Below are 17,176 nucleotides of genomic sequence, written 5' to 3' on the forward strand. Positions count from 1 at the left end.
CCTAATAACAAATAAATTAAATGCTTGTATTGTTTTTGGTTAAAAACGAATCGATACAAAAATTAAACAAATACCGACAGGAGTATATCTGCTTGTAGAGTTATAAGTATAAATAAGAAACCTAAGCTTGGGCCCCCATTGAAAACGATTCACCTTCGATGGGTCCTTATTCGCTGGAGTTGGGCGGATACTTTGTCGAGCTTATGTTTCCGTTTAACTTATTCCTGTTCTTCCATTCTTTTCAGTGTCCAAGCCAGAAAGTCCAAGATAATTGAATAAACGATCCACAATCACGAGTCAATGTGTGTAGGTGAGTACTGCACTCGAACTACGGTCCTTTTCACTGCTGTTGACCAAGTCAAAGATGCCAAGATGCACTATCAGTTTTCACCAACAGTAAGAAACCAAAGGCCACTGACAGAAAAACAATTTCGGAAATCATTTGAAATCAAATATAATAATGTGAAGTAAAAACTCTTCACAAAACCACTTAAAGTTATTGAGGGATGCTAAAGAAAATACATTTTGAAATATAATAAATTCTTGCCTTAAACCTGAAAGGAAAAATAGGAACGTTTTATTTGTTGTATAGTGTCTTTTAAAAACCTAGTGACTTTTACCCACATAAATAGTTTCACTTTTCTCTGCTCTATATCTTCTTGGATAAGAAAAAGTTGTATAAATTTATTAACTTTAAAGAACATTGTCTCAAGGTTAATGTGATTGTTTAAAGCCAGTTGTTAAAAAATGCATAATAGGAATAAGTTTCAAAATGTTCTTTCCGGATGTTACTCCAAGAAAGCTCAATCTTTTAGTGCATCCGCAAAATAGGAATAAATGTTGGCCAAGACAGGCGAGAAAGCGAAGAAAGTGCCATAAAAAGGAAACAAAGGGCGGCGGCGGCCAAGGAAAGCAAGTAGGAAAAAAGAGTGTGAAGAGGACTTGTGCATATTGAATTAAGCGACAAGTGCAAGCAAGTTTGAGGCTTTTTAAACTGTTTGTGTATGTGTGCGAGGTTCTGGCAAGAGTGTGTGGGTGTGTGAGTTAGTGAGTGTATGAGGGCCATTATTTTGTTATAACAATGGCGAAAGTTTCGAGCAATGGCCACAAGCCGAAGCTTCAGTGGGAAAACCCCCTTAAAGCACCCATTGCCTCAAGTGCACCGAACACTTAACACAATCAATACAGGCACACCCACACACACACAAACACACACACACAAGCACACGCATGCTGGGAAAATGAGAGAGGAAAATGAGTTAATGGAAATTCTTAGCAAGTATTGTGATTTGACAGCTGCGTGTAAACTTTCGAACAAAAGACGTCTACACAGAAAATAAATATACAACATTTATACACCTGATACTGGCAATATACAGCTATTTAGAACCTAAGAAGCTATATATTTATAAAATTTGATCAGCAATTAATTGGGAATTTAAGATACCCTCTGCTTGTATTTGAATTTTGCTTATTTTGGCCGTTTTAATCATAGCTGTTTTGGAGACTTTGATTTGAAAAGTTCCTAAGTTCATTCCATTAGGTAAAGGCACAATTTGTATTGGATTTGTATTTCCTCTACTTTTATCTACAAATACAAAACTTAACAATAAAAGATTTCTTAACTTATTCATAAACAACATATTTGGTTTGTTGAAACATTTTTATTTTAAATTTAGGTACACAACATCACAAATTGGTCAAATTATTTTGTCTGTACCCTGAAGATGATGATGACGCTGATGATGGTGAAAATGGAGTCGGAAAAAAGGGTGTGGAAGCTGTTAAAGCATCAACTAACTGCACAAAGGCCGGCCAAAAACTGACAGTTTAAAGGAGCTGGTCTCCTTTTGCAATTGAATCCCGCTAAGGAAAACCCCTTCGAGAGTTTTCCTTTTGTGCCGAGGCGGGAAAACTTCAACTCAACTTGAAAAAGAGCAAGTTCGAGAGTGTGAGTGCTCCATTTCCCCTTAGAAAATTCGGGGATTCCCAAGCGAGCTGGAGGGCTGGTCGGCTGTCGGTCCTGGTGTTTGTTTGTCTAATAAAAGCGCTCCCAATACACAAACGCATCATTATCCATTTTCCATTTGTGCGTGCACAACCCATGGCTCCACAGTTTCATTTTCATTCATCGATTCATTCACTACATACCATTCCATTTAAGCCCGTTTTTTGCTGGTTTTCTTTTCCGGACATTGTTCTACAAATTGATGGTGGCCAACAGCATGGGGATAAAGTTAATAGGGGCAGTCAATAGGGGTCATAAGCTTTAAAAAGTTGTAGTTTTAAAAATGTGACTGGTTTTGTTAACTAGACTTTAGTTTTATAAGCAAATAATCTTTATAAAGATTGTTAAAGAGATTGATTTTATCATTAAATGAACTCACCCGAATCGTAAGCACCAAATCTGAGTAACCCTGTTAAGTGATAAAGCCAAAAATACTCACCAACTTTTCGTGTTACATTTTTTTTGTGGTTTACTACCCTGCACTCGGCTGATTGATGCATTAAGCCATGTCGGTGCCTTTGGTGGACTGTCGATCTCCCGAATCCACATCCATCCCCAGGACATCCCATCTCGTGCCAGTCCATCCCCAATATCCCCGGCTGTCTCCATAGGCTTTTGGCCTTTGATTAATGATGCGACGCCGACAATGGTCGGTTCGGCCATGTGCCATAAAAGTCAGCGGATAAATGGAATTATACCTAGTTATGGCCAAAATGCAATGCCACTCAATTAGACGCGTGCCAAATGAATTTATCTACATTATTGGAATTATCTTGGCCATTAAAATCCAACGCTGTTCTGGGCATTTGCTCCTTAACGAGAAATTATCGCTGCATTGTTGTTCTTCTTGTCCTTCTCATTCTCATTCTCCTTCTCCTTTTCACTCTTATTCTTATTGTTATTTTTAGTGTCAATGCTAGTGTTAGTGTTAGTGTAAGTGATATTGTTATTGGTGTTGTCCTTGTCACCAGAGGAACGAAAATAAGAAGAGGAAAATGCGCGTCTTTTATGACTTCCGTTTGGCTAAAATGCCGCAACGGGGCCATGGCTGTGGTGCAAAAATAAAGTCGACGGGGGTGGTGCAGCGGCAGCTTGACTCCATGCTCGAGTGCGCTTGAACCCACCGAAAGGCCCCCCGGAAAACCCCCGGAAAACCTCCTGCTTTTGGCCACCGAAGGCAGCTGCCATTGCCGAGTTTTGTTTGCAAAATAAAACCAACAAACAAAATTGTAATGAAAAGCACAATAAACTGTCAGTTTAAATATGAAAGACTCTGCTGTCTGTCTGACTTTCTGAGCACCTAACGTCCTCGCTGGCCACGCCCCCAAACGCCCACGAAGCCATCGGTGAAAGTCCATCAGTGGTGGGCCCACTGTAGATTATAGACAATAGCCAAAGCAACCAATACCATTATGGCTAAAAAAAATATATGTGAATAGAAAATTAAGATACGAATTGGATTACCTATGATTATTATTTAATTAGGATTATTTATTGGATAAAACTTGGATTGGATAATATTCGTAATGAGCGCTTTAAAAAAATTAAGAAAGACTATTATTATTATATTAAAACAGCTTATTAAGACTTATTACTTTCTGAATAAATTATTGTGAAGCTATCTTGCTACAAACTTAGACTGGGACATTAATTCTATAAAGAGAACTTCGTTCTATCGCACAACTTAGAAGTCAGTGTAAATATCTAAAGATAAGACATAATAAAAAGGCATTAATGGCGCTTAAAAGAGTAAAAACATGTCATAATTTTAGAGCAAAACCAAGGTTCGCTGCTATGAATTAGAGTACGAAGTGATTTCGCCGAGAAAACAGCTAAATGGCCATCTCGAAAGACAATGGAACACCAGAGTCGTCTTTAAGGGACGAGCGAATGACTGACTCCGAGTCGAATTCGCAGTTGCAGTGGCAAGTCGGCGTCAAGTGGCGAGCATTGAAAGGAGCAGCTGCGTATACGTAGTGCTGCCGCCGCTCGTCGCACCACCCGGCGTATACGTAATGCCCCACAAAGTCCTCGCTGTGCGCCTTTGTGCGAACTTGTCGCTACTTAGCGAGAGGCGAATAGCGAACTCCCCAAACTCCTCCAAGTCTCCCGTCGCCGTTACAATGCGCTGGGAAATCATTTGGGGTCACTCGTGGAAAGTCTTTCACCAGCAATGGAACAATGCGGAGAAAGTATTTGCTGTGAAGTGAATCCATAATGAATGCAGTCACTCGACTGAGGTGAGTGTTCCGCATGTGAGTGTGTGACCCCAGGTGCTCCGTCTTTTCTTTGGCATTATTCAGGGCTAAGTCGGTTATGCCACTGGCTCAACTCATAGTCATGAATACTGAGCCCACTTCATTGGAATTAATTTGACTAAATGAGGGGGAAATTATCATAATAATAGTTCATTTACATGTTGGTTTTGTTGAATAAATACCACAAATTAGAGAAGGCGTCTTGAGCAGGTAAAGTAAATACGATTAATTAATTAAGAGTAAATCACTCTGAATTAACCTAAATAAACTAACTCGTTGACGCTTGAAAGTTGTCACACCAAAATCAAATTGAAACCGCTTTAAGAAGTCATAAAAGCATTCAATTATGAACTTGATAGAGAACATTTAAAGGCAAATAATGTCGTGTACTGATTTGTAAGAAAATATTTAATCTAAAAGTTTTTTTTATTATTATATATTATTACTTAGTATTGCTCTTTTTCGAGTTTTATTTAATCAGTATCCAACAATTACTATAAGTGAACAAAATGTCACTCAAAAAAATAATGGTGGTAACTTGGTACTCAAAAACCAATCAATAATTATATAAGGACAAAGCAGTCGTCTTAGCTCATCTCTGTAGCAACACGAATATTTTTGTGCATACCCACGGCAGAAAGACCCTTCTCGTTATAAGTGCTATGTGGACCGCCCCATTGAATCGATGCAAACAGAACCCATTCCACCCGCTGAAAGCCCTGCAGAGTGATGACAATTTGCGTTCATTCCGGACTCGGAAACGGTAACAATGCAGAGTTATTCTCCCGTCCTGACCATCCTGACCATCCTGCCCATCCTGACCATCCTGACCAGGACCTCTCTATAGTCTAAACGCCATCCCAACTGCATAGTTTGTAGTCATCAACGGGCAGCGGCGCAGTCTGTCGCAGCTCGGCCATAAAAGTAAAATAAAATGCAATATAATAACAATAACTGTAACAATAACAGTAATAACAGAGCACCAGGATGTGGGCGAAAGGCGAACGGCGGTAGGTGGGCGTGGTCCCGGCGACAATGGCTGAGTCGAAATAATTAAATGGCATCAACAAACAACGGGCAACAATGGTTGCAAGAATAAAACAAAAAAAAAGGAGTAAAATTGCTAAACAACATTCCGAAAACGAAAAGTTATGAAGTTGCCAACACAAACGAGACAACATTGTGTCATAATTTTTCGGAAACTACAATTATAATTATCCAAATGATTGCAGATGTAATTGAAAATGCAGCAAAATTGCATTAAATGGTTACCATTAATTTATTATAGTTTTTTTTAGCTGATACTTATGTACAAAAATGATCTTCGTTGTAAATAAAATAATATTTAATATTTCTCATAAGAGTATTACCCATCTTATTTTAAAAACTTATAACATTTTGCCCGATTTCACATCCATTATGCAGCACTGTTTGTGAATAGAATCGACAGGAAATGCGACACTGCAGTGCAGGCCAAAATGGTGCTTCGCAACACTGTCAAATGGCGGCGGGAGGACTTCCTGCTAACGCTCCGCCATTTCTTTTCACTTGAGCTTGCAGTTTTAAGTGTCCAAATTGAAATGTATTAGTGTGCCCGACTGTGTTTTGGCGACTTTGTTGGGAGCACATCGATGGCAGCGTCAAATGTGTGTGAGGGCCATAAATCTGGACGCCTTAGCTCATTTGGAGCAGTAAATGTTCGAGAAGCGACAGCAATTAAAAAACGGTACAAACACTGAAGGAGGGAGCATAAAAACTGTGCAGCAACTCCTCCTTCTAAGACCACTTAACAGTTCCTTAAGGATCCGGAGGACCTGCCTTTGCTCGGGCAACTCTGTTTCCCAAATGCCAGTCGTAAAATGTCGAAGATTTACGCGACTTGGTCTAGAAAATGACATAATATCTTGTGGGGGCGATGCGCTTAAAAGTGCAACAGGACAAATGAAAATTTTATCCGATAATCGTGAAAACGCAAGCAGGAGAAGTTCATTCATATGCTTCGAAATATACTACAAGTCAGTGGAAAGCTTGCTTCTCGAAATTTTGTGTTTTACGACTGCTTAAGTGCGTCGAAGAATTAGTGCTGATTTAAGTAGAGTTTAAAACTATCATGCCACTAAAAAGCTCTAAAAAAACTCCCTGGGCAGTTTACTAGATTTAATACACTACACTTTTTCTACTTTCCGTGAGCTCACAATTAATCAATAAGAAACTGATAAATACTCATTACTTACAGTGCGTATACTTGATATTATGGGTCTTAGCATATTAATCAGCCGCACCATATTCGTCTGGGCAAGAACTGAAGGGAAAATTGCATTTGTTTACTTAGTTTTAAGTACCTGCATTTACGGCGTAACCGCAGGAGCAGTGTACATGCATAAAACTGATTGCCCAGGGATTCTGGACTTGGGAAAATCAGAACTTCCACTTAACCGCAGGAAAAGCGATTAAAATTCAGCACAACAATTTACTCAGTTTATGGGGCAACGGCAACATAACTTTGGGACTCAATAAAAAAGTTAGGGCATTATAGCTGAGTGGGACCGTGCGGCGTTATAAAACCAAATGATTCTATTAAATTCGGATTTGTGCCAATCAAGCGAAAATCAATCTGCTCGCCCACTTACATACTTGCCCGCCATCATCTCTCGGAAAATCATAAATAATTTCGCCCACCTTGCCGAAGACAACAATAAAATATTCATTGCTTGTTTATTGAATGTAATTTAACAACACTTAACCCGCTCAAGGACGGACGGTCAATCACAGTGGAAAGTGCCGGGGAAATAGGGAAAAGCGGAGAAGCGGAAAAGGGGAAAAGGGGAAAAGGAGAAAACCCGGCCCAGTCCAGTGCAGTCATCAAAGGGATCTATTACGTGGTATTTAATCAGATTTTTTACGACCAACCAACAATAAAAATGTAAATAGACACGAAAGGATTGGCCCGGTCCGGTCGCTTTTCCTCCCTGTCATTTTCTGTGGAGGAAAGGCGACTGGGAAAATTCCCACAGCCCCAGCCACTGACCACCACTAAACTTTTCTGCTACGTTTAACGTTTGCTGTTCTGTACTGGGCTATACTGTTCTGTACTGTTCTGTTCTGTTCTGTACTGGGCTGTGCTGTCCTGCTTTCCGTTTTCGTTTTCTGGCCCTTAAGCGTCTTCATTTTGGCAGTTGGCTGACTTTGGCTTTTATGGCCATATGCCAACCCAACGCTGGGCCATAAAAAAATATGGTTTTACGACCGTCGGGGGGTTAAGTGAAAATGTCCATCGATAAACCCAATCAGTCAGCAAATTTACAATTGGCCAGTGTTCAATTACTTGTCCAACATTTTATTATGCAAAGAGCCCCGATCTCAGATGGGAAACCAAAAATAAAAAAATATAATATAGATTGTCAGTGACAGGTGAGCCGTGCGTATAATTAATTTCCAGTAGCTAACAAAAACTTTTATTAGCTTGTTTCCCATTTGAAGGCTGTCAGACTGGAATGCTATGAATTTTACCTTGCTCTCCTGTTTTCCTAGAAATCTGCCAACCATCTACTTGCCGTCATATTACATAGAATAATTAATTAATTTTTGCGAAACAGCCGAGGGTATTTGACTGGCCAAAAATTTTGCAATTACTGTAATTGTATTTGCTCAGCAGAAATATTTGACGGCCCAAACTTTGGCTGAAACTTAAATTATGTTCTTAGGTTTGGCCTTATCGGCTTATTTCGGCTATTGTGTTTTTTATGAATCCTCGCAGGTGGCTGGGAAATGTATTTAATGAAACTGCACTTAAATCTAAAATTCTAAATATAGTTTTTGAATATTTTTTCTTGCTTGTAAGAGCTAAGCTTTACTCATGCATTTATTAAATATAGTTTGTTGCATTTTAGGGTCAATATTTGTTGGATGCAACAAAAGACCAGTTGTTTTATGAATCGGTAAGTGTTAATAAGAAATAAATACAACAAAACGCATATATGCATTTCTGCCGCAGATTTTAGATTTCCTCGCCAATCTCCGATTGAAACTGGCCATCGATGGAAATGGGGCACATTGTGCCTGTTCCCATTTTCATTTCACGTTTTCATTCAGGTAAAACATTAACAGGGCCATACATAAGGATAATCTGGCTCTTGCTTTTAAAGCCATTGTTTGTCTCCATTCTGTATTTGTTACTCTGCTCTGTTTGTGTGTGTGTGTGTTTGTGTATGTGTGTGCCGAGAGAAGTAAAATCCATAAATATTACTGTAACAGTTACCATTACATTTGCCATGGCCGTGTTGCCTTGTTTTCACTTTGATTGTTACGTGTTGCCTGCACCGCTCGAGCTTTCCCTCCGCCCCGCCCACTTTTCCGCCATCACCTCCGCCATCTTCTCCACGCAGCATGCAGGCAAATTGGATTTTCATGCATACTTGGTCACACGCGCCCGAAAAGGCAGCCCAGAAACGGATGGCGGAGATTGGGATTGAGGGATGGCGATGAATATGGAGCCATAAGGCCGAGCCACGCCCATGGACAGAGTCCTCTTCAGAGGTGTCCACTGTGGATGAGGGGGAAAAAACGCCAGAAAATAGCTTATATCGTTCCATAGGAAATACCTTCGTGTATGTCTGTTAAACAAAATAGTTAATGCATTTTTTATTCAACAAGAAGAAAAAGGGTTTTTAAAATCACTCATAATGAATGCTACATACAATATACAATATATTTGTATTCCGTAATTTCGTTAATTTAATTTCATTAAAAAAAACTATATTTCTATTTTTTATTGCATACTTTTAGGTACATTTATAATTTTCTTAGGATCGTAGGAAATTTAATTTTTGACAAGTTATGTGACTGATGAAATTTACTATTTGTATGTTCAAAATATATGTTTGAATCAACAAAACAAGTCTGTTCTTAACAAGCGCATTTCAACCGAAAAAAATATTTAAAATTTGAAAATAAAAGTAGCTAAATTGTCAACTCTGCCACCGACGCCTAACCAGAATTTGAAAACTCTTCTCGCCTTCTGCTAAACGTTGTTATCTGCCTTATTCTCCGCCGCCTTGTCGTCTGTCCCCTGTCCTCAGTCCTCAATCGCATTGTCCTTTTCCTTTCGGCTTGTGTTTTATATCCTCGTTCTGTGCTCGTTTGTGCGTTCGATTCGTTGTTGTTGTCGCTGCTGGCATAAATTTATTATAAAATAATTTGCATAATTCGTTATTACTCAGCATAAACAAAGTGAAATTAAGACGATTTCTTTTTATGCCTACACAGGGCCTCCACTTGACTCCATTTCGAATCCATTCTCGCATCCAATCCTCAACCCCCAATCCTCAATCCTCAATCCCCATTCCCCGATCCCCGATCCCCATGCCCTTTGTCTCGTCCTCTTACAGCTCCGTGTCTATTTTGTCAATGTCATTTGTTTAGTCAAAGGCTCAACTCGACATTCGCCTGAATCATTTCGATGTTGTTCCGTCCCAGAAAATTTCCGGGACACCTTTATGTCGCAGCTGCTCGAATTTCCAAATCCGTGGTCTTTGTCTTGCCATGGAAAATGGAGAAAAGGGCATTGGAACATCCGATGTAGGCAAAGTCCTGAGCCTCGAATGGCTTAATATTTATGATTATTGTAAATCTATTTGCATGATTTAGAAAAGCATCCGAGGAGTCGGCACAGTGGGATGGAGGGAGTTTCCGGGGATCAAATTGTGAAGATGTAAAGTTAAATATAAAAATTAAAAGAAAAAACCCTGATGGAAAAGCAATTAGTTTTTGATAAGATAAAATTAATTGCGATAGGGAAAGAATTTAAACTTAAACAAAACGTTGATTTTCAAAACTCTTGAACTTTGCCAAAACTTTGTTTTTAGAATTTTTTTCGAAAAGTTAAAATAAATAAATTTTAAAAAAGGAAAATATTGGATATTCTTGCAGTAAAAAAGTTGCACAAAAGTGGACGTTGGCCACATAGTGTGCCCTGCCTATAGGCACTTAATGTCCTTGTTGGACGCTGTAGCACCTCCCGAAATTGAAATTCTCTGGTTATGCTCACTGTACTGCATCTTGCAGGTATTTGTTTTATCTGTGAAACTTTCTTGGACTGTTCACTGTGCCAACTTCCCTCGCAGCTGACCAATTCCAGAAACTTGACCCAATCGGCGCCATTTTGCTTAAACCAACGAATAAACAAATGCCAACACACACATATGTATCTATAGTATGTATGTATGTAGCCATGACCCATAGGTGGAATACATTTTGTAGCTTTTGAATGCTAACTGAGTTTACTTTTCAATTTGATTTCGTTGTCTAAGCAAATAACGTGAGCCAGCTCGCAAGTATAAACAAATGGCTGTACTTGCAGTAGGTCCCTTTAATGTGTGTATGTGTGTGTGTGCAAGGGAGAGGGAGATATAGGGGCGGATATATGATACTTTAGATTTTGATGGCCTGTCTGAGAAGCAGAGAGTCCTGCGTTCGTCCAATCTCCATACAAAAGCACTACTTATTATGCCAGTAAGTAAATATTATTCACGTTAACTTCTACAAATAGTTTCCACACACAGATACTAGCAGTGGATACTGGGACATCGAGCAGTGAAAGAAAAAAAAGACTTTTAAGGAAATTTAAAACTCGTAGATCAAGTTTCAGGAGTTATGTATCTCTTTTCTTTAAGTTGATTGATACTTAGTATACATATGCAGAAAATATCTTTACAGTTTTTTGATATTTTCGCTTTTAATTACCTTCTAAATTGCAAAACTTTCTGTCATTACTTTTAACAACGAGTTAAAGAGACTTAGAAATTGATATACAAGATATGAGCTTTGATTCCGGGCTTTCTGGTTATATTTTATTTAGCACCAAGTATAGATATTTTGTACCACTATCGACACAAATTTTATCTTTAAATTGCATAAGATTACCCAATATTTTTGGCACGTTGTACTGGGAATGCCTGAACTATTTTCCAAGTGCATCAGTCCAGGACCGTGTAACTTTGCTCTTACTGAATCTTGTTGTCCTTCCTGTTCTGTTCTGTTCTGTTCTGTGCTGTGCTGTGCTGTCCTTCCTCCAGATACACACAAGCACACTCGCACACACACTGCCTTATTTATTGGCCTCGCTGCTTACCTTTTGTTGGTGAGGGAAAAAGGAGAAGGCAGCAGGCTGAATACCATTTCAAGTTCTTTTCGAGCTGGTTTAATGCAACCTTTTTTTTGAGGAGTTCTAGGAAACAACATACTTCAATAAATTGCCCAAAACTCGCTTCATGTAATCCATCATTGAATTAAATTTGTTGCCTTATCAGTTCGATAAGTCGTCAAGTTGGGTTTTCAACTTTCAACTCTTCAAATTGGTTGTATCTTGTTTTAATTGGATTAGCCAATAAAGGGAAAATGTTGTATTCACTTAGCCCAAAGTGTACCTTCCCTGGGTAAAATAAACACAATAAATAATTTTAATAATTTACCTATGTGCTATGTTTATTACAATACATGAAAAGAATATTTACTCCTTGAAAAAAACCAATAACATTTTATTACCTGTATTTATAAATCGACTAAAACAAGCTAGAACATCTAAAATGTAAATGTTTAGAAACACGACATTGTAAAAATTTCCCAGCACAGGATTCAACCTCTGAAGATTCAGAAAAAAATTTGTGGAGTGGGCTAAGGCGCCTATTACTTTGAATTCGTTTTTGGTCAAGCTGATTTTGGACTGGCCTCTTTGTGGAATTCATAAGGCAAATATGCTAAAAATGGTCGAACAAAAAGTTCAAAATTCGTTTTGTACATAAAGCGGCGCCGGCAAAAAGCAAATACAATTTTTTTCTGTTGGTTGACTGTAAGGTCGCGGCCATGGGCCAAAGGAAAAACGTTAAAGCGGCTAATAAAATTGTGCTCATTAAAGCAAAGCCAACTTTTGCCCCTCGGCTAAAACGTAATAAAGGTTAGAGTAGCAAGCTGTAGCCCGAATCGGAGGCCAACGTCCCACCATCCAGAGTTCGTGGCCGCCGTCGGGTCAGCAGAAAGAAAATGGAGGAAATGTGCAGGCGGAGTGCTGGAAAAATAAGGAAAATCAAAGACAAGTGCACACCGCAGTCGGGTCACAAAAGAAGAATCAGGAATCAAGAGTTCAGAAGTGGATACAATGTGTCTGGCTATATGAGTGCACATACGTAGAGTTGACTGTCTGTGTGTGGATGAATGCACTTAAAAAATCTCTAATCTCTGATAATTGTAATCAAGTTTTCTTTAATCAATATTACATTTGAATGTCTAAGCACCGAACTAAAATGTTTAATATTGTTGTGTTTATATATAATGTGTTGTGCTTTTATTGGGATATTTAACAAGAGATTTCATTGCTTAATTGTTTGTTGGTAAATGGTATTAAGCAATTTGATTAAATCTTGAACTTTATTGCCCTCTAAAGAAGTTTTAAAGTGACAAGGTTTTTTATACACCGCTTCTAAAAAGTCGTCGATTGATTATTGGCCATCCCCGCATTTCTTTCAGTGCCAGTGGCATGCGCCATAAAAGGCGGATGAGCCGGAGTGAATGTCCTTGCCGGGAGTTGGCTGCTGCACATGTTGCCATGAATACGAATTGCATTTTCCGAGGGTGAAAGGGGGGGTTTGGCGATAGGCCGGCGAGTTGCACTATCAGAAAGTCAAGTTGAAAGACGAGGCCCAACCCCTTTTTGGGGGTCAACCGTTGGTCAGCTGAGCACCACTACCATTACCGCACCACCACCGCATTCTGTAGCACCACTCGACGGTGGGGCCAAGAACAAGATTATTTACCCGGCGGCTCCATGCACATGGGGAAAGGCAAAAGGAAAAGCCAGAGAGCCACATGCGGAAAACAGGGCCAGGAAAGTGTAGGCAAACAAGCGAAGAAAGCCAAGGAAAATGTTAATGGCTCTCGGACTCCAGCCATCTCGCTCTGCCATTTGCCATCTCTGTCTGTCAGCGGTTACACAGGAAAGAATATGTTAGGCTTTAAAAAAAAAAAAAAATCAACAAAATTTTAATAAAAATTGTTTTCAGACCTAAAGGCACTTAAGCTTCTCAATAGTTTTGGCTGTCCTTACAAATCTTTCGATATCAAGCTTCGTATATGTCAAATGGCATTTCAAAAAGTAAATTAAAACCTCAACATACTTTCTCTCGGTATATTTGTGTATTTGCTTCTGCTGTTGCTGCAGGCAAAGTTTTAATAAAGACAAGGACAAAAGCGTTGAACAATTTAGGCGCAAAACACAAGGAAAACAAACATTTCATGCTCAAAATAAAAACGAAAGCAACCGAGACTGAGCACACACTACACAGTACACAGTACACAGTACACAGCACACAGCACACACCTACAACAACAAAATACAAATACAAATGCAAATACAAATACAAATGCAGATGCTGGGCTACATATGAGCTGAATTTGGGAGTGCAGAGTGTAAGTCAAAGCTAAAAAGTCAAGTCAAAACCAGGCGAGGGCCATGAAAGTAACCAAACGGCTGTCTAATGAGAGCAGTCAAGCGTTTTCGCCTGCGAGGGTGCGAGTTCGTCCACAAGGGCTAATTTACCATGCTCCACCGCTCCTGCACATACATACTCGTATATGTTATGTATGTCTATACGAGTGTAGGCCAAAAATCACTACCGACCTTGGGGAGCAGAGGAACGGATTTGTGGCGAGGGGGTGGGTCAGCGATTGTTCAAGCGGGTATCTTCTGTATTATTCAATTACCTCATAATTGAACATTGACCCCCCAGGTGATTCACACACCCACGTACATGCCACCACCACACACACACAGACACACACACGCACACGCACTCGCACTCGCCAGGCATGAGCAAATTATCTGTAATTTAATGATAAAATGAACAAACAATAAGCAGCAAAGAAAGCAATGCTTTGCAAGTCATGTCCCAAAGGAGCCAAGGAAAATCAAAGGGTAAATGGTATATATATGGTAGAAATTTATAGGTTTTTTTTTCTTTTATTGAATAGATAGAGTAGAAGAAGTAACATAATAGAAAAATGTTCTACGCAAAGGTGCACAACCAATAAATTTTCAGACTAAAACATTTTGTTGCATAAAATATATTATTTGCCTGATGTGCAAAATTAAACGTGTTTTCCACGATAAAAAAATATAAAAAAATATGTCTTCATGTCTTGCACAAGCGTTGGTCACTTAAATAAGCAATCTTTAATCAGCTCACTTTGCCGCACGCCCTACAAAACACAACGACAATGAGTGGGCTCGCTTTTGCTCCGCTTTGGTTTCCTTTTGGCGGCTTTCAAATAGAAACAATGTTTTTCCCGTTTTTATTGTATCATTTATATTATTAAGTTTTTAAAACGTAAACATGGAAACATAATTATTTTTAGGAAAAGAAAAATATTTTACACGGAATGTTACATATTTTGTGAACATTTTGCAAGAAACCTTACAACATACTGAGCAAAATAGTTGTACAACATTTTTTGACAACTTTTAGTTGAGTAAGCTTTAATATGTTTTCCTTTCGATCCGATGAGTAATGTGTAGAATTTAGCCAACAAAATGAGACCCGAATTGCTGGCAGTGTCTTCGAATTTCTATTTGTGTTTGCCTGGGACTGCCTACGTCAGCAGTGGCCAGCGGCAACTGAAACGGCAACGGTGCGGGGAGCACAAAGGCCCAGTTAGTCATTGAAAGTCAAAGTCAAAGGCAAAAGTACAAAGGATCTATCCGATGGAAACATGCTGGCCTACGCAGGATAAACACGGCCGAAAGCCGAAAGTCCTGTCTAATTGTTATGGGACGAATGTCTTTCTCCGTCGTCGGCCGAATTCCAAACGCGTTCGCAGCCAAGGAAAAGCACATGGAAAAACTCCGAGGCAGGAGAAAGTATGGCGAAGAAATGGTTTTGAATAAAACGAGCGAAATTAAAACGGAAATTAAGCGCAAAATGAGCAGCAGCCAAAAAGGGAAGGCCCGAAAACTGAGGAAAGCGAAAACAAGGGGTAAGACCAGAAGCTCACCCAAAAAATGAGCCCCGATGAAGTTGTCCAACTCGGCAAATGGCAAAAGCGTGAAATTACAAAACAAAAACAGTCTGTTGAAGGCGAATGTAAACATGCCCTACTGCGAAATTTGTAATTCATATTTTTGGGGATTGAATTTAAGAACAATAAAACATTTTTACAAATTTTGCAAAAAATTTAAAAGTCAACTAACAAGTTACATTGAACCAACTTTATAGTAACATATTTAAAAGACACATCTATACCAAGTTGTTGGGATAGAAAAAAATGCATTAGATCTGAAATATATTATCGGTGAAAGGCCTTTAATGAAACAAAAATAATGCATAATAATTATAGAACATTCACTCATTAAATGTGCGCACTTTTTATTTCAAGTACAGCTGGTTAAATACCTACCCAATCCCAAATGCCAAAAAATAGGAAAGTAGTATGAAAATTAAATACCTATTAGGACTAATTTTTTCCCAGCTTTCTTCCCATTTTATTGAAATGTTTTGGCAACGGGTAAGCAAAATTTGCAAACCCCATTTTATGATCGAGGGAAAACCCCAAAATCCGAGAGCAAATGAAAATGGCGATGCTTGGATTCGGCTGGCAGAGGTGAAAAGTAGAGGACCGCAAGTGTCTGCGGGTAGCTAAGGGAATGAAAGTTTTCCCCAAGCCATTTCACCCGTCCTAGGAATTTTCCCACCCCTTTTCGCTTGTTGCTTAGTCCATGGAAAATCAGGAAAAGTTGGGCGAGGGCAACAGACGACAGCGAATCGCGTTTGGCAACTAATTCAAGAGCGTGTTAAGGACGACGGCTCATTAATATGCGGTGGGCGTGGCAGTTAAGCAGCGACAAAGGAAAAGGTGGCAAATTCGTGCGAGAATCTAAAGAGAAAATTCTGCAAAAAAAAAATAATAGGTGTAGAAAGAGTGTAGAAAATTAAAAACAAAATTCGCCAAGTCCAGTCACAAATGATGCTAATAGCCGGGCTTAGAGCCCGGAAAACTGCACTAATACCGGCTGGGAAAAAAAAAACCGAGATGCGCATGAACTACCTTTCACTCTTTTTTATTTTTTTGTAATTTACGCTAATTCGCTGATATTGTAGAAAGCGGACCAGCAAGTTAATGCGATGCTGACAAAGCGAAAGCGTTTAATGCACTTGCAAGTAAAAAAAAGTGCGTAAATGGGTAGGGGTACAAAAATTAGGCAAAAGCGGAAGCTCACTTCTGCAATCCGCAGTTAAGTAAAATTATATAAGCCAGTACACATAATCCTTATTATATCATGTTTAATCCATATCAAACCAAATGGCAGTCAAGTACACGTATTTTGTCAACAGCGGACGGCAAATAAAATCACTGACGAATATGAAATTGATGAAATTTATTAGACTTTCAATATTAAGCTAATTTGTTTCTATACCAATTTGGAGCAACTTAACTAAAACTCAAAAATACCAGAAACAACACAACTCGACAAATTGGGTTGTAATTTATCAAAGAATTTCAGCAATTGTTTTAATTATGCCAGCCACTTTCAGATATTGAGTTACAATAACATTGTCATACAATTGTATGTACTTGACTCTGCTTCCAGTTTATTGAATTGAATAGCAAAGCCACAGACCGTTTTATTCCTTTGCCGTCATTAGCCTAATGGAAAATGCAGGATTCATTCTTGATTCCGGCTGTAGCCCCATAATCCTCGTTTTGGGCCTTTGGAGCCCTGATGAATAATTTAAATTCGATTTGAAAGCTAATTAGTGGAGTGTGTCAACCGTGAGGTGAGGTTGATCAGTTATGCAAAACTTCAAGTTCGGATAATTCGCTTTGAGCAATATAAGTTTGTGTGTGCGATTGTCGCCTTGAAAGT

At 39.0% G+C, this 17,176-nt stretch overlaps 1 protein-coding gene across 1 annotated transcript in view; it reads left to right on the plus strand.

Moving 5' to 3' along the window:
• Positions 1 to 224: 224 nt before the first annotated feature.
• LOC108140862 (chaoptin) overlaps positions 225 to 17,176 on the plus strand; it is a 169,526-nt gene continuing 152,574 nt past the window's right edge. The window contains 1 exon segment of the mRNA XM_041710734.1: positions 225 to 310. The gene's annotated coding sequence lies outside the window, so the exon portion shown is untranslated.

Source organism: Drosophila elegans, unplaced genomic scaffold (genome assembly GCF_018152505.1).
Source record: "Drosophila elegans isolate 14027-0461.03 unplaced genomic scaffold, ASM1815250v1 contig_149, whole genome shotgun sequence".
Taxonomy (NCBI): domain Eukaryota; kingdom Metazoa; phylum Arthropoda; class Insecta; order Diptera; family Drosophilidae; genus Drosophila; species Drosophila elegans.